This window comes from Chinchilla lanigera, unplaced genomic scaffold, assembly GCF_000276665.1.
Source record: "Chinchilla lanigera isolate Chin_1 unplaced genomic scaffold, ChiLan1.0 scaffold00074, whole genome shotgun sequence".
In the NCBI taxonomy this organism is placed as follows: Eukaryota; Metazoa; Chordata; class Mammalia; order Rodentia; family Chinchillidae; genus Chinchilla; species Chinchilla lanigera.
The window spans coordinates 6,531,250-6,550,870 of record NW_004955475.1 but is presented as its reverse complement, the minus strand read 5'-3'; the positions used below and the strand labels follow the sequence as shown (position 1 = coordinate 6,550,870).

At 34.7% G+C, this 19,621-nt stretch overlaps 1 pseudogene; it reads left to right on the top strand.

Moving 5' to 3' along the window:
* The first annotated feature begins 2,067 nt into the window (after positions 1 to 2,067).
* Positions 2,068 to 4,245, top strand: LOC102026421 (annotated as a pseudogene).
* Positions 4,246 to 19,621: the final 15,376 nt, after the last annotated feature.

Here is a 19,621-nt window from a genome sequence, read left to right as displayed (position 1 = left end):
ATCACCCTCATGCCAAAATCAAACACCCAACTAAAAAAGAAAAGTACAGGTGAATCAACTTAATGAAAATGGATAAAAACAATCCTCAAAAAGATATTAGAAAGTAGAATGCAGCATATTATCAAAATGATCATACATCATGAACAAGTAGGTTTTCTTTCAGACATGCAAGGATGGTTCAACATACATAGGTCAATAAATGTCATATATCAAACAGAAACAATTGCAAAACCACATGATTATATCAATAGATACATACAAGGCTTTTGACATAATCTAACACTCATTCATGCTAAAACCCTGAAAAAAACAAATAGAGAAAGACCATATCTGAATATGATAAAAGCTATTCATGACAAATCAACAACCAGAATCACATTAAATGGGGACTAATTAGAAGTAATCCTCCTAAACTGAGGAATAAGACAAGGAAGTCCACTATCACCACTTCTGTTCAATGTAGTATAGTAGATGAAACATTAATGAGAATAATCAGGCAAGAAAAAGAAATAAAATGGCTGCATATAGGAAAAGTAGAAACCAAACTATCATTTCCCGATGACATGATACTCTCATAGAAGAGCTAAAGAACACAAAAAAATTCTTGGAATTAATAACTAACTTTATCAAAGTGGCAGGATACAAGGTCAGTACAAAAAAATAATTAACATTTGTGTACACTAATAATGAACTCAGTGAGAAAGAAATTATGGAAACAATACCATTTTTAGTAGCTTCAAGAAAAATGGAATACCCAAGAACTAACCTAACCAAGGAAGTGAAAGAACTCTAAAAGGAAATCTATAGAACTCTACAAAAGGAGATTGTAGACGTCATAAAACTGAAAGATGCTCTGGTTCCTTAATAAAAAGAAACAATATTATCAAAATGGACATACTTCCAAAACTGTTATCCAGTTTCAATGTAACTCTAAAGGATCCAGAATAGCAAACAATTTTGGGCAACAAAAGCAAAGGAGAAGACCTTGGAATACCTTCAATCTATACTACAAAGCAACAGTGATTAAAACAGCATGATACTGGAAAAAAAAACATAATTGTAGACCAATGGAACATAACTAAGGATAAAGAAACATCCCCAGACAACTTCAAGTGTTTGATCTTCAACAAAGTGGCCAAAAGCATATGCTGGAGGAAAGATAGTCTATTCAGTAAGCAATTCTAGGAAAACTGATTACCTGTTAGGGAAAGATTGAAACTGGATCCTTATCTCTCACCACATACTAAATTTTAATGGATCAAAAATCTAAGCATTAAAACAGAAATACTAAACCTTCTAGAAGACAAAATAAGTGAAAGACATTTGCAGACTTAGGTGTAGAAAAGCACTTTCTAAACAAAACTTTATATTGCACAATGCATAACACAAATATCAATAAATGGGATTATATCAGACTTAAAAGCTTCTGTGCAGCACGTTGGTCAATTAGTAAAGAGAAAATGAGAAAAAGTTTTGCCTGTTTCTCCTCAGAGGTCTAATATGTAGAACGTATGATGTATGAGTAATTATGGAAATCAGTACAGAGATTTCTCAAAGAACAAAATTTAGAAATTCCAAGTGACTCAGCTGTTCACTTTCTAGGTATCTACCCCAAAGAGCTTAATACATCATATGACAGTGATACATGCATACCAATGTTTATGGCATTATGACTTGTAATAGCTAAAACTTGGTTTTTGTTTGTTTGTTTGTTTTGTTTTCTGTGTTTGGTACCGGGAATCGAACTCAGGACCTGCGCTTGCCAGGCAGGCGCTGTGCCACTGAGCTATATCCCTGGCCCAATAGCTAAAACTTGGAATCAGCCTGTATATGCATCAGCAGATGACTGAATAAAGAAAATGTGGTATGGGTTTGCTGTTTCAAAGGAGATAGGACTGGGCAGGTCAGGTAACAGTGATGAATGTTGGGGAAGGAGGTGGGTCTACTGTGCAATGGACGGGAAAGGTATGTATCCTTATCCTAATAATTATGACTTGGCCTGAGAACCGGTTGGAGTTGTGGCAGGGAGAATTATTGGTGCCTAGTGGAAGAGGACATGTTGCTGTCATGGAGCAGGTAACACCTAAAAGGAAAGGTATAAATCTTAATATAAAAGTATGGCAAGAAATTCCTCAGGGTGCCAGGAAAGCTGTTGAAACTGAAAACTTATGAAACTGAAAGCTTTTGGTATGAAACAGCAGCCATATCAGGTTCTCAGACTGAGGGTAATACAGAACTTTCAGAAGATAGGTGTAAAGAATATGAAGTAATGTATTATCCATCTTGTGAAACCACAAGAAATACTACATTTGCTGAAGTACCAACTGAGGGAATGATTTTAATCCCTGAATATATGAGTCATCAAATATATGACGTTTCTAGAGAAAGCAGTTCAGCAATTTCTACAAAAGATCTAAAGGAATATCTGAAGAAATGATTAGAAATCTGTTTCTCATTAGAGCATTTAACATAGGATCTTTACTTAATATTCTTAATGAGTAATCAGTTCATACCCATATGGAAATTTGCCATCATGGAAAAAATTAAAAATTTGACCACAGATCCTGGTTTAATTCTTAAATTGTAAAAGCGTGTCTAATGGTATAAGTTATTAGGAAGGGCAATATGTGGACTAAGTCATAAATGTTGTATTGTGATTCTCAGAGTTCTCTGAAGCTACATCAGTAAAGGAAGTGAAAGCTTTGTTTAAAAATAAAAATTGTTTCAAAATTATGAGCTGTGAGTAGGCACACAATAGAAATCTTTTTTCACACAATAACAATATTTGTGCAAAGTATCAATTTCCAGTAAGACACTGATGTACAGCAGTCATTTAAATACTTAGAACAAGTTAAAACATTTCACAGCAAGTGAAAAATGCCAAGAACAAAACTCACTAATATGTTTTTTGCTAAAAATGGTTATTGATTAATGGATTCTAGTATGTATAGTTAGCCCATTCAAACTCAAGCACAGTATGATTCACCAGTCTTTATGCACTCTATATATAATTTTTACTGGAAGTACTCAGTTTATAGTATTGTGCCTCGGTCTTGACCTCCAAATGCTTCACCTTACTTTGATACACTACTGGTTTCCTTCCCCAATGGTGGATTTTTAAATGGCTTTAACTCGCCAAGATCTTATAAAACAACAAAACTGCAAATAATACTGGTTAATCATTCCAAAAATTCATGTGAAGCCTCACTTTACCTCATCCAGTGGTACAGAACACTCAACAGAGGGCTCTCTGTCATTGAGGGATGAATAAATGAACAGATCTAGTACAATGAACTTTCTGCTGGAATGGCTTAATGCTATAGTAATAAAGGATAAAGAACAAACTCACTCTCCAAAGGAGACTTTTATTTTACAAATAGAAGAAAATTTGGACTACGGTAGGGTTAGGAAAAATCTTTTCAGAAGTCTGACATAATGAGAAGGTGAAAGGATCCTAAGACCTCATCCTTCAGCAGAAGCACTGCCTCCAACATAAAAATTTGACTTATTGGCTTCAAATTTTCCTCCTTTACCTGGAAGTTCATAAAGACTGCAGGTGAACTTTTGGAGAACAGATTTTCTGATGTTGTTAGAGGTGCCTATGAAGAAAAAGAGAATGAGAATTTGAGAGTTAGTTGTCGAATACGTGCTGAAGATGAGCAGACAGATGGCACTTCAACTGAGCAACTAAATTTGAATGCCAGGTCTCCGTGTACAATAGAGGTCACTGTATTAAGCACAACTCATCAGGAAAAGGGTAAAATGGATGATTCCACTATTCAGAAGCATATTCTCAATCAGAAGACTATACCAGTTTCTTCCCCAAGTACTGCTAAGCCGTCAAAAGCAAATATAGTTTTATCCTGTAACAGTAACACAAATATACCCAAAGCCATGGCCCTACAGTTACTCTGAAAGTTCAGGTATGCTGAAGAGTTCCCAAAGACTCCTAAATAGCCATCTCCACTTCTTGTACAGCTACTACACGAACTTTGCTTCAGTGCAGTGTCTCCCACGATAAAGCAAGAGAATGGAGCTCGAAAACAGTCCATTGAAAAATGATATGACAAACCAGAAGGAGCGACAAGTAAGGATTATTCCAGCTTCTGAAGCAATATTATTTCCAGGGTAGTAGCTAGAAAAATCAGAAAACAGAGATGCCAGTTTATCCATAAGGTTATACCTCAGCAATTTACTTGATGTAATGGCAAAATACAGCATGTGCCACCCAAATCACCAAAGTAAAAAAAAAAAATCCTACTTAAAATTTTCTTATTAAATTTGAGCCACAGGTATATGAGCTGTTTTGGAGGACAGGGAGTAGCCAAGAGGAATATGGAAAGTATGTCCCTGGAAAAATTTTGAGGGTTCAGATTTAACTTGAGGGGGAAAACATCAAACATCCTTCAGCAACTGAGATGAGGGAATGAGAGAAAATATTCTTTGAAGAAGCTTTTCTGTGAAAATTAGAAATTACTTTTTAAAATCTATTTAAATATTGGCTTGAAGAATGTCATCTCTCACTCTATGGTGTTATGTTGCAAAGCAGATCAGTGTCTGGGTTGCCTGTTGTATGAGTGTCTGCACGAGTGATTTCAGCCACATTTGTTGTCATATTAATAAATGATTTGAAAAATGGATTTAATATTTGAGGTATTTTTTCTAGGTCAAAATTTAATCACTTGGTTTGACCTTACTGATATTTCATTCAGTAAACTGTTAAAGCAGTGATTGTACTTGGAGATGTAATGACCAATCAGACACTTAAGGAAAAATGGATGCTGTTTAGAAAACAAAGTATCATCTTTGACATGAACAGGACGAATAGATTTCAGGGATTTAAATTATCTTGTGATCCCCCTTAAAACGTGAAATATACATTTTTGTTGCTTTATTTGTCATTCTGTTCTGACTGCCCAACACGTAAAGCAAAAGAACACCTATTGAACTGTGTGTTTCTGACTGCTTTGACCAGTCTAGTCAAATCATATCCCTTCTAAACTTTAGAATTGAATATTGAGGTATTTTATTCTTCTGTTCTCATACTTAGAAATTTAGGACCCAGATTAGTAGATTCAAGTATTCCTTTAGTAACTTATAATTAACTTTTTAAAATCTAAGTTGCTTTGAAGAGAAATTTTTAAGGATTAATTTGAGAACTTTTCTGTTTACAGTTTATTTATTGCCTTCCTTCAGTCCCCTTTTCAAAAAGTTAGAAATTCACTAAATCAGAAAGAGCAAGTCACAGGGAGTTTTAAGCAGAGATAGGAAAGATGATTGAAGGAAATTAATGCATGATTTTTCAGGAAATAAAGCACTTGGTGACATATTAAATTTGTAAGTTTAGGGGCTGGTATTCAGAAAATGAGCAAAATATTAAAATCTTTTGTATTATTCTATTTTTAAGTCATACCATGTCTAGAGTTTTGTGTGGGGTGTGGTTTTATTTTTTCTCTTCCTGGATAGTTTGTGATATTAATAACTGATCTTCCTTATGTTAATGACACACATGTACAAATTGAAACTGTAAATTGGGAGCACTGGAAAGAAACATTATGACATAGAATATACACATCTTAGTAATATATTAAAGTAATTGTAATAGGAGGTTAAAATTACTGTGAAACTCGTATGCCAACTCTAACTTAAACTTTAGAGATTTGTATTAGTGGTTAACTGTTAAGAGCTTTGAAAATACTGAACATTTCTGTTCAAGCAAGAATTAATATTTCTTTGTATCTTATGCAGCTTGGCAATTGCTTTTTGATTTCATGGTTTGGTAAGATGGCATAATATATTTACATAGTTTGAAACTATTCATTTCTACATAGCATTTTAAAAATCATTACTAGAGAAGACACAGAATAAAGCTGCCTGTCCTAAATTTTTTCAGTAAAGGTCCTTTAAAAAAAGAATTAATAATTCTTTGCTGAATCTATGATAAAAGTGATTTTTGTTTACTTATATAATGCTGCGGCTAGTGGAAATGATAAACATTTAAATATTAACAGCCTGTGAATGCATTGAATATAAGAGAATAAACATTTTGTTAAAATTACTTGGTAAAGATTATAAACATAATTACTGCACTTAAAAAGAAAATATGACATCTAAATATAATGGAATACTACTTGGCTATAAAGAATGACAAAGTTGAGATATTTGTGGGAAAATGGATACACGTGAAAATAAGCCAGACTCATAAGCTGAAATTCTGTACTGTATTTGTCACTTGAGTGGCAAAGTATGAGAAAATAATAAAGGATGGATAGAAAGTGGCAATGAGCTGGATCTCTTGCAGCAGGCAACTGGTCCAAGGGAACAACATGCCAGATGAAGAGGAGAGGAGGGTGAAATAAGTAGAATAAAGATAAGCCATGTACAGGAGCCTAATCATTTCAATGAATGTAAACAACATATGCCATAACATGAACTAAGATTAATAATAACAGCAAGAATGAAAATAGTGATGGGGAATCAAATAAGGAGAAAGGAGAAGGAAATGGGATTAAAAAGCAGCTGCAGTGTGCACACATACCCAGTCCCAAAGATGGCTATAAACTGCATTACTGCGAATATGTACTAATAAAATGAAAAAAATTAGAAATTAAAAGAATAAAATATGTTATATATTCACAGTGATGTACCATTAGCCATAAGGAGGTATAAATTTAAGTACATTATAGAAAGATGGGTGGATCTTGGGACCTCATATGGTAAATGAAATAAATCACGCAGAAGTTAATTATTTCATGCTTTCTCTTATATGAGATACATAATTTAAAGAACAAATTAAAAGAGAAAGTATAGTATTATAGACAGTTAAGTTAGAGAGAAATTAATATGCCATCAGAAAGGGATTGGGCACTTGAGGAAGTCAGCACAAAGATGAAGACATTGTAGCTGAGGAAACTCTGAAGAGTGCTAGGCCTCAAGATGAAGACTCAGCAGCCAGGCCTGCAAGTCGCTTTACAGATAAAAGACAAATTGAGATTATACTGTAATTAGTACCACCTAGTCCATTGAGCTCAGCTAGGCATCAGATATAGGTGGGGGACAAGAACATCTTTACCCATACTTCTCCAAGAATGCTTTTGTTCTTTCCATATACCTTCGCTATGTGATTTATTTCCTTATTGGCTCAATATTAGCTAAATGAGTATACTTGTAGTCCTATAGGCTGATTACAGTTTGACCCACATTGTACTCACATTGTAATTTTGCTGTGTGAAACACCCTTGACAAAGAGCTTCAAAAGCCAACCACTCAGGACCCCTCAGACAACCAGGAGCTATTCTCCTTATCTTCAAAAAAATTTTTCTAACTTCTCCTATGGCTGATGAATTCATTCCTTGATATTGTGAGACCAGAAACTGAGCACATCTGACATCTAAGAGGTTGAGAGTTATTTGCCCCATAACAAGTGGAGGCCTAAGTGAATTTATTGGAAGCAATTAAGAGTTTTCTTTCATTTCATGGAGTTCTAAAAATATTTCAACTGGATCCTGGATTGTGGCACATTTATGTAATCAAGAATTACTATCTCTTGCTTGTTGGTTTCTTATGCCTTGTTCTCTTGTCAAAATGATAATAGGTTTATACTGAGAAGTTGGAAATGTTATGATGTCTTTAATATTTGTGTTTCTTTTATAGAACATCTATAATTTTGCAAAGAAAGCCTTGTATTCCTTTCTTGACATTTTTGGCAGTTACAGCATGGCTTGTTCTCTTTATAGACTGCTTTTTGTGATGGGTTTTGAACTTCTTGCAGCTCAGTACTCTTAAGCATGTCTGAGCATTCAGTCAGAGGTGATGGGACAGACTTTGGCTGTTTGCCAACCTTATAATTTTTCCCTTTCCAATTGGAGGCTCCTGAGCCCTTAGAAAATTAATGCTTGCTTATATGAGCACTGAAGATAGCAGCCTCACTAGGCATTTATTTTAGACCAAATACCTCCATTTCTTGGTTAGAAGGGACTCAGAAGTTATGCTTGTCCAGCAATATACAATGCAAGGATGTGGCCCATCCAATGTCTTGAACAAGTGTCTCTCATGTGATTAGCAGGAGAAACCCACATTCTGAGATCTCTTAGGAGAGAAAAAAAATCCCCAGGTGACAATGGAGAAATCTATTTCTAAAGTTCACTTATTTAGGGACCTAAACACTCTAATTTAAAGAGTATCTACAATTTGTCCTGATTCTCTCTCTCTCTCTCTGTGTCTCTCTGTCTCTCTTTCTCTCTGTTAAAAACCAGTCATTCAGGGCCCTTGAACACTGGCATAATCTTCAATCCTTGGTTTAATTTTCGGCTTGGTTATGTTTTTTCTTTTCTAAATAGAGCTTTCATAGTGTGAGGCCATTGTAGATTTTTCTTTAGAAACATATTTTACTAAGGACCAGAAACCAACTCTAATACAGTTTTTTTTTGTTTTAATCATCTTTCTGCCATTAGAATACTGGGGAACTGTGAAATGATGACAAGACCTATACAATTTCTTGGCCTTGCATAGAGTAAATATATGGATCAGGTACTTTTCTATCCCTTCTCTACTGCCCATCTCCCAAGAGATAATGCAGTTGCCAGCGAGAGTTTTCATCCAGGCCAAATCTCTTTTTTTTGGCTGCTACGTTCCATAATTCTCAAATGACCAGGTTTTTCATTATTCTAGGATGGTAGGTTTCTCCCTCCCTTTGATGCTTCTATGTCTGGCTTGGGACTGTTCTTCATTGTTGCTGCCTGACTTCAGAGTGAAGCTGTACTTCGCTTTCATGAGTTGGAAGTCTGCTGTTTGGAGGATGCTACAAAAAGAGCACATATCTCACATTGTACTAAAGGACTCTTGTGGGTCAGTGAAAAACCTCCTTGAATATAGGAGAATGTAGGCTCCATATTCTGTTTTTCTGATTCCCCTTGACTTAGCTTTGGGGTACATTCTCAAAAACAGTTCTAGATTTAATCCTGAAACTCTGAAAGAATGAATGAAGAAGTTTTAGTCCCAATTTTTCTGTCTATCTGCCCTTAAGTTAGTGATGGGAAATAGGGAATATCTCCTCTCCCTTTCTCCTCCTACATCTCCTTAGTAAAGCCACTTGGTCAGTATGAAATGACTGGTTTTAAAATAGGGCCATTACAGTACAGATTATTTCACTGATGAAACAGAAAGCATATATAAGAACCCTTATGGGTTTGAGAATAGTTTTAAACAAAACAGGTAGAGGCTGTTAGCCTCAGCCCCTGGTCTCCAGATGTTTGTCTCTCTGGCCATGATTTCTTTCCAGAACGTCTCACCAGGCTGGCAACTGAGTTCTATGCTCAGAGATATGCCAACAAGGGTACAAAAAGGAAAAGCCTAGAGCTAAGTATGGGTCAAGGTATTAGAGGATCATAAGGAAGTGGCCAGTAGAGGGAACAGTCAATTATGGCCACTTGTTTGAGCTCCACCCAGTTGCCAATACTGGCACAGGACAGGGTTGTACAAATGGACATAAGAAGCATGGAAGAGCAGGGATGGGCAGGGTTTCCTACTCTCCCCTTCTTTTCAAAACAGGAAAGCTTTATATGGCACTGCTATCGGTAGACTCCTGCAGCAGGGCAGGTTGGGGCCTTGGCACACCTTCAACTTTCCTCACTCTTTGGAAGGCATACTTAATAGAAATTCTGTGACGGTCAAGGAAAATTGTCACCTTGCAGTTTTCTATACCTGTAACTGACCTGAGTACTGTCTGGGAAATAAAAATAGTTGCCAAAGTAAATGTATGAATTATAACACTACCCTTACCAGTCTGTCCTTTTGAAGAGAACACTTACAAAAAAAAAATTGTGGCTATCATTGGAGTAAGTTGCTGTAGTAATTCTAATGCAAGGACCCCCAAGATCCTGTTTTGTGGTAGCAGCTTTTTCAAAGATTAAGATAAACCATCTGGGGGCTGGGGATTTAGCTCAGCGGCAAAAGCGCCTGCCTGGCAAGCGCAAGGTCGTGAGTTCGGTTCCCGGTACCAGAGAAAAACCAAAACCCAAAAAACAAAACAACAACAAAGATAAACCATCTGCCTTATTGGGGTCCTTATTAAGACAGTTTTTGTTCTCACAGTGTAAAGGATGTTTTCTTTCTTTCCCCTTCTGATTCTTGTTGATGTTAACTTAGTACAAGAGGTCTCTATTATGATTCACGTAAAAAGTGCTAACTGATGACCCTCTAGGAAAAGTTCTGACTCGTCTATTTATCGTTACAAATGTAAAAGTATAATAGAAAGTTATTGTAGTTCAACTTGACTAATACATCTAGTACTGCACTCTAATTCAAAAGTAATTGTTTTGTATGTTCTATATGTTTGTCCATCTGCCTCTTTGATCTGTTAATAACCACTTAAAGTACATATAACTGCTTCATTAAAGATTTTTGAGCTCGTATAAATTTTATTTTCACTTTTATTTTTACCTTTGCAAACTCCTGGCTGTTTGAGGGATTTCCACACAAAACTAGTCATGTAAGTTTTACAGGACAGCCAGGGTCACTTAAGACAATCTTTTACAAAATAACAAAAGAACAGCACAGACAATATAGAGTTACAAACAAAGTGGTAGGAATGTAACAATGCTTGTTGTATTACATATTGATATCTCCAAAGTGGTTTCTCATGAAAACAAATAGAGACATGCAATACTGATCAATCAAGGACTCACTGACAGTTTCTTTTAGCAAAGAAATAGAAGACAGTAGAACAACTATGTTAACTATCCTGTATATACATACATACAAAATCTCTCCTTCTTTCCCTTCTCTTTTCCCCCATCCCAGTTGCTCTCTACCCTTGAGTATTTTCCTATCATTTCACAAAGTCTACCATACCTCCGAGTTTAAATGAACTCTTTCAGGTTTTACACTAGTGAGACAATGCAAAACTAGAGACCATACTAAGTGAAATAAAAAACTATTATTTTAGTTTATGTCATAATCTCGCATTTGAAAATATGACTACATATGCTTAATATACATGTATTAGATACTATATACACAAGACTACATACAACACTACATTCATATACATATGCTTAATATACATACACAAGACTACACATGCTGAATATATACAAAGTAAATAAAAGTAAATAAGAGGTGCCCTCTTTTATACAATATACATGTAAAACTTAGATATAAAAATGGTAAATATTTTTATATGTCTTTAAATTTTGCCTGACATTAACTATTGATGTACATCTATTGACTTTGTCTATACATTTTGCTATTTTATAAATGAAATATATATGTGTACAGTGGATAATGTTTATTTATGGTCATTAACACTTTCCTAAATTTATAAGATCTCTTAAGATGTCCTTAATTCTTTTCAATGTATGTATACTGGAAAAAAACTTGTTAGGAGAGTGAGTCTGTGCCTCCTCCATTCACAGCTGGGCCTGTGAGAAGAGTGAGTCCATGCCCAGCGATTCCACCATTCTCTCTGTGGCACAGCGGGGCCTGTGAGCATAATAATTCTGCACCCAGCGATCTTCCATTCACTCTGTGGGACAGTCGGGGCCAGAGAGCAGAGTGAGTCTGCACCTGGCAGTTCCTCCATTATCTCTGGGCCAGTGGGACCTGCAAGCAGAGCGTTAGTTCACACTCTGCACTTCCTCTATTGTCTAGGGACGGCAAGGTCTTTGGGAGGAGTGTAAGGACATAGACCTTTGTCGAGTAGCTTCACAGGAACCCCAAGACCTGAAACCCAGGGGAACAGCCATGTCCCCGGTTCACAGGCACACACAAGTCATTGGAGGGCAGAGTAATTGGCAAGACCAGCTGCGTGAAACTGTCTGATGCAGCAGTGAGGAGCCAGTGGTTGGACTCCAGAGAACTCCATCAGCAGAAGTCCTGTCCCAGGCCCCATATCCAGAGGCCAAGATCAGCTCCATACTCAAAGTATTTCCAGGATTAAATATCACTACTATCACAGAACTGTAAGCTTCAGAGGTATTTTGCTACTATCATTCTCCCTTGTTTGTCTGATTGGATATCCCTCTCCTGTCTGACAGTATATCATCTTGGTTGCTTCTGTATTTGCTAATTATTTTTTGTATTTCAGTTTTTATTATTTCTTTTTCTATTTTTCTCTCCTCTGTTTCTCTCATCTCATTTTTCTTTTTTTTTCCTTTGGTTCACTTTCATTTACTTTCTCTTTTTCCATTTTTTTCAGTGTTTAGGTTTCTTACCTCTTTTAATCACCCTCAGTAGACTCACTTTCTCCCTTTCCACAACTACTTCTTGAATTTAAACATTCTAGTGAGTAAACATTTTCTCTGCCCTTTCTGACTACTCCTTTGTATTCTGTTTCTTTCCCTAATGTGTCTTCTAGTTTCCCAGAACATTGGTGATCATCCTTTAATTTCTAGCCCTGAAACTATTATATTTGACTTCACTCATCACTTTAACCTATCCCTTAACCATTTTAACCCCCCTACTCCTGAACAAAGGGTAAAATCATCTAAGGGGAAAATAACTGCATACAAATGCATAGTATATGTCTAATTTTGCTACACAATTTTAGACTTTACTCCCATGGTCAGAGGTTACAGGTTTAGTTACCATCGTATATTAGTAGTTAAACTTCATTTTCAACTATTGTTATTACTAAATGTACTACTTTAGCCAGGATATCATACATGTTATAAACAGTTTTTCTCCTCTGTATGATAGCACTGTGACTGTATGAAGTCACTATCACCACCACAGACCAATACCAAGGGATTAGGAGCTGAACTAAATAAGAATCTTGCATCCTTTACAAATTGGGAATCTAGGACCTTGGGATACCTGAAGGGAACCAAGTCTATCTAGGGGGCATCCCTGAAAAACAGACACCCTGTAGGGAAACATAAATGCTAGTGATAAAGCTATATAGTATAAAAATTGGCAAGTATCAACATACAAAACAAATTAAAAAGAGAAAATAGAAAATGAAAAGATGCAGAAGTAAAATGCAGCACCAGACACCCAGCCCATCCAGACTAAGCCCAGAAATCAAGAAGATAAATGGAATTGGAAATCAAACACTGGAACTTTCTGAAATGATAGCAGCAGAATTGAAAAACAAGTGGAAAAGGCTATGTAGAAAATCATCTCTCAGGTACAGAAAGAAATGATGCTTAAAATCACAGATAATAGAGAAGACACAGGTAAAAGAATAAATGAGCTTAGAAAAATTATGGAAACAAATAATGCCAAGCATAAGAAAGAAATGGAATCCATGAAACAGATTCAAACAGAAATAAAAGAGGTTAAAACCTCCACTGAATGTATATGCAACAGGTTGAAGGAAAGAGAGGATAGGATTTCAGATCTTCAAGACAGAATTACAGACAGTGATAATGAAAAGAAAGATACCTTAAAATTAGCAAGAAACAATGAAAAATCAATCCAACAGCTGCAAGATGAAGCAAAGAAGTAAAATGTAAGATTGATTGTGGTCAATAAGAAAGCTGGAGACAGTGCAAATGACATTAATAAAACCCTTCACAGAAAAAATTGCAGAAAATTTCCAAGTGTGGATAAAGACTTTGACATATAAATAAGTCAAGCATTTAGAACTCCAAACATTCCTGACCAAAATAAAACTGCACATAGTTGTGAAATAATCAACATTCCAGAAATTCATCACAGGAACTAAAAGCTATTACAGAAAAGAAACAGAAAAAGAAACCCAAACTCACCTATAAGGGAAAATCCATCAGAATCACAGTAGACTTCTCAACACAGACTTTCTAGTCAAGAAGAGCTTGGAGTAAAGTATATCAAATTCTGAAAGAAAAAAAATTCTGGCCCAGATTTTTGAATCCTGCAAAACTATCTTTCAAAATTAATGGAGAAATAAGATACTTCCATGACACAGAACAACTGAAGAGATTAATGAACACCAAAACAATGCTACAAAGAATACTAATAGATATTTTAGACAGAGATAAATATGACCACAACTCCAAGAACAACAACAGAAAGAAACCACCAGGCAAGGCAAGCAGCTAAACAGAGAGGAAAAACAGGGAACGAAGAGCAGAAAAATACCATGATGAAGATAAGCCAATAAGTATCAGTTATAACCATCAATGCAAATGTCCTCAATTCACTAAACAAAAAAACAGACTGACAGAATGGTTCAGGAAACAATGTCCAACAATATGCTGTATACAAAAAACACATTTAATGCAAAAGAAATTTATAGACTGAAAATCAAAGGATGAAAAATAATCTTCCATGCAACAGGAAACCAGAAAAAAATAGCAGTAGCTAGGCTTTTTGCAGACAATGTCAACTTCAAACAAACCATGATCAAAAGGAATAAAGAAGATTACTACATATTTGTTAAGGGGAAATTCAAGAAGAAGAGATAACAACCATAAATATACATTAACCAAATAAAGATCACCCAACTATATAAGACAATTATTAATATACATGAAAATTTAAATAAGAAATGACACAATTGTAACAGGAAACTTCAATACCCAATTGTCACGAAAATATTTATCAGTTACACAAAAAATGAGCAAACACATGACAGAAATGAAATAAACTTGTGAACAAATGGACTTAGTAGATGTTTTTCAATTGTTCCACCCAACATCATCAAAATACACATTTTTTGAGCTGCACATGGAACATTATTTAAAATATACCATATACTAGCCCACGGAACATGCCTATGCAAACCCAAGGGAATTAAAATTATTCCATGCATAATATCTGACTATAATGCAATGAAATTACAAATTAATAGCAAAAGAAACTGCAAATCTCCATAAACACATGGAAATTAAATACTACCCTCCTAAACAACCAATGGGTCATAAATGGAATACAGGAAGAAATTAAAAAATATCTACAACTAAATGAGAATGCAGACAAAATATACCAGAACCTATGGGATGAAGTGAATGCAGTCATAAAAGAAAAATGTATAGCAGTGAATTCTCACATATGAAAAACAGAATGAGCTCAAATAAATAATCTAATGTTACACCTCAAGCTTTTAAAAGAAGAAGAGCAAGACAAAGACAAAGCCCATAGAAGGGAAGAAAGTATAAACTCCAGAGCACAAATTAACACAATAGAAATCAAGAAAACAATACAAAGAATTAATGAATAAAAGAGTTGGTCCTTTGAAAAACTAAATAAAACTGATAAACTCTCAGAAAACCTTATTTAAAAAGGAAAGACTCAAATTCATGCATTGAGGAATGGTAAGTGTGAAGTCACTACAGGTCCTGTGGAAATTCAGAGGATCATGACTACCTACTTCAAAATCCTTTACTCTTATAGGATGGAAAATGCAAAAGAAATGGATAGATTCTTAGATTCATATAAATTACCAAAGCTGAATCCAGAAGATATAAAAATTCTGAATAACCCAATATCAGTTAATGAGATTGAAACTGTAATTAAAAATTTACCAATAAAGAAATGCCCAGGTCCTGATGGATTTTATAGATTCAGCTGAACTCTACAAAAAATTTTGAGATCTAATGTCAATACTCTTCACACTCTGTAATGAAATTGAAAGGGAAGCAATACTTCCTAACAATTTCCTGTAGGTAAGTATTATCCTGATATCAAAACTGGAGAAAGATACAACCAAAAAAGAGAACTACAGGCCAATCTCCCTAATGAACATAGCTACAAAATGCAAAAATACTCAATAAGATACTAGCAATCAGAATTCAAGAAATCATTGAGAAGATTATACACATTGACCACGTGGGATTTATGGTTCAACATACACAAATCAATGAATGGTTCAACATACACAAATCAAGGAATGTAATACATCGTTTCAGCAGAGCCAGAGACAAAAATCACATGATCATCTCAATAGATGCAGAGAAAGTGTTTGATAAAGTCAAGCACTCATTCATGAGAAAACCCTACAGAAAATTAGAATAGATGGTCTTTAGTTCAATCAGATAAAAGACATTTAGGACAAACCAAAGGCCAACATCATACTAAATGAACAAAAACAGAAAGCTTTTACTCTAAAATCAGGAACAAGACAAGGTTATGCACTATCACCACTCTTTTGCACCATAGTACTGGAAACACTAGTGGGAGCAATTAGACAAGACAGAGAAATAAATGGAAAAGGATAGGGAAGGTAGAAGTTAAATTATCAATATTCATAGAAGACATAGGCTCTGCATAGAGACCCCAAAACTCCAGCAAAAAACTCCTACAATTAATAAACAAATTCAGTTGTCTGACTGGATACAAAAATCAGTACTCAAAATCAATAGCATTCTTGTACAGAAACAACAAATTTAGTGCGAGAGAAATTAGGGAAAACACACCCTTCACCATAGCATTCAAAAAACTGAAATACTTAGGACTCAATCTACTAAAGGAAGTAAAAGGTTTATGTATTGAAAATTAGAGCACTCTGAGAAAGGAGATCGAAGAAGGTATCAGAAAATGGAAAGATATCCCTTGTTCATGGATTAAAAGAACCAACATAGTGAAAATGGCCATCCTTTCCAAAGTGTCATACAGATTTCATGCAATTCCAATAAAATTTCATTAGTATACCTCACAGAAGCAAAAAAATTACTAAAATTCACCTGGAACCAGAAGAGACCTGGAATAGCAAAGGTGATGATCCTGGCCATCAAAGACAAGTCAGGAGGCATCACAATCCTGACTTGAAATTATACTACAAAGCTACCATGATAAAACCACCATGGTACTGGTAAAAATGGACCTCAAAACCAGTGGAACAGATTAGATGATGTGGACACAATTATGAACACACTCAGGAACTTTATCTTTGACAATGGGGTTAGGTTCACTGGAAGAATGATAGCCTCTTTGGTAAATGGTGTTGGAAAGTCTAGCTCTCTATATGACAAAGACTAAACCTAGATCCATGTCTATCACCATACACTAAACTAAAGTCAAATTGTACCAAAGATTTAAATATTAAAGCAAAAATACTAAATCTACTGGAAGAGAAAGAAGATCAAAATCTTCAAGACATAGGGGTAGGCACAGTCTTCATGAACAAAACCCAAACTGCAAGAGAAACACTTCAAAAAATCAACAAATGGGATTTCATCTTTTCAAAAAGATTTGTACTTCAAAATAAATCCCCAATAGAGTGAAAAGAAAATGCACAGAGTGGAAAAACATTTTAGCTAACTGTCCCTCAGACAAATAACTACTATCTTGAATATATAAAAAATTTTTTAAAAGACCTCCAAATTCAAAGACGCAATCCACAAATGGGCATCTGAGATGAATACACACTTCTCAGATGAAGAAGTACAAATGACAAATAAATACATTAAAAAATGTTCGACATCATTGGTTATTCAAAAGATGCAAGTTGAACAACACTGAGATTTCATCTCACCCCAGTAAGAATGGCTACTGACAAGAAATCAGCCAACATCAAATGCTGGAGGGGCTGTGTGGAAAAAAGAACTCTTCTCCACTGTTTGTGACAATGTAGACTGGTGCAACCACTTTGGAAATCAGATTGGATATTCCTCAAAATATTAGGATTAGAGGTCCCATTTCACCCAACTAGTCTCCTTGTCGATACTTTCACAAAAGAATTAACAGCATCATTCCACAGCGATATATGTGCATCCATGTTTATAATAGCATCATTTGTCACAGTAAAATTTTGGAAACAGCCCAAATACCCATCAACTGAGGAGTGGACAAGAAAAGTGTGGTATTTTTATACAATGGAATATTACTCAGCTATAAAGAAAGATACACTTGAGGCTTTTATAGGTAAATAGATTCAACTCGAGACCATATTCATAAGTGAAATAAATCAGACCTACATGTCTAAACACGACACTGTATCCTTAGTGTAAGAACTTGGAATAGTAAATAAAAATGAGTGGTTCAATACATATTGTGAAAGGAAAAGAAACTGCTTAATAGGAAAGAACAACTGGGATGAGGGAAAAAAGAAAAGAAAGAAGAGAAATATATATGTATTTATACACACAATATAGCTAAAATAATTGTACTACTAATTTCTCTTTGTTTATTGAAAGGAACACTTGATATTTAATTGTTTGATCAGTCTTTTAAAGCTCTATCTTGCAATCTGAGCAACTACTTTGAAGATAACAATAAGTAATACAAGGACCATTGTAGATTTCCTATCATCTTGTTTTGAAATTCTGCATCATTTTTATACGTTCTATGTTTTTTGGTTTTATCTTTATTTTTATTTTGTTTTTGTTGTTTTCTCTTAAAAAAACTTATTAAATGAAACTTAATATGGCTTTAAGTGTAAATCTTAAATATATATATAAAGATTTCTAGGTAGCCATGATGCTATTTATAACATCACAGTGTATAAAATTCATTTGTCTTTTCCAAATGTATATGTTTTCACAGATACAAAACTGATAAAACATCATTCTTGTGACCTCCAGGCTAAAATTTTTTATGGTGGTAAATTTTTTAAACTCCAGCGTCTGGGTTTCCTTTACTTGTATTCCAGTTAATTGTGATGAAAAGTCTATCTGTCCAACATGAGACAGCCAGCCAAAAATTGTAAATACTTTTTCATGCCTGCGTTTATGTGATCATTAATTAATTATGTTATAACAGTTAGAGGTACCTAAACACTGTGCAGTCCAAACAAAGTCACAGTATTTATTAGATATTAGGCATTAATAACCTGAAAAGTATATCTACAAACAAATACAGTCTACTTAAATAGTAGCTTATTAAAAGACAAAAAATATTAGGTAAAAGTTTATGTCATTTAATATAATGCACTTAGATAAAGGTAACTGACTAAAAGTAAATTTATATCAAAATGGAAATTTAAATGTACTCAGCTGACAAACCCTAATAGTTCTAGTATAATATCATCACAACTTTTATGCTGAAAAGCTATGTTGCCCTTGATCTTGAATTTTCCTTGTAAAACGTTAAACTTATTATCTGCTCACATTACACATGAATTTGAGTTCCAAAATAACCTTGATTGACAAACAAATGACAGTTCTCTTACTATTTTTTATATTTCAATTTGCTTGATACCAGATAAAATTATGATAGTTAAACCTACTGTTTTCAAATACTCATGTAACTAATCTTCTGGGTGTTTAAGAACTGAAGCATGGTGAGAAAATCTAAAAAGAATACTGGATTAAGAGGACAGCCAATATTTTGCCTGAGACTGCAAGGTCACCAAAAACTCAGAAAATTAGGGGACCTCTCTAAAGGATCCAAAACTCTGGTTAGTAACACAATCTCTGGAGCAGGGAGATTGTTAAATGCTAGAGGACAGAAGTCAACCAATGTACAGTGTACTAAAAATGAGGGTCAACAAACTAAAATATTTCCTATGCTTCCACAAGAAGTCAGAGTCAAGCAAGACAGTGCGCCATCTTGGCAAAAACCTCTAACAGAAGTATTAAGAGGCACTATACATGCCCTTAAAAGTAACTGCTGTGGAGCCTCAACTGACCTTTATATATATAATGAGAGGTCAACTTTGATTAACACAGGTCTCACTTTTATTTGGTCTTAAATACCCAGCAAAAAATTTAAATATAAACAATAAGATATATTAAAATAATAGTAATGCAGGCTTGATATA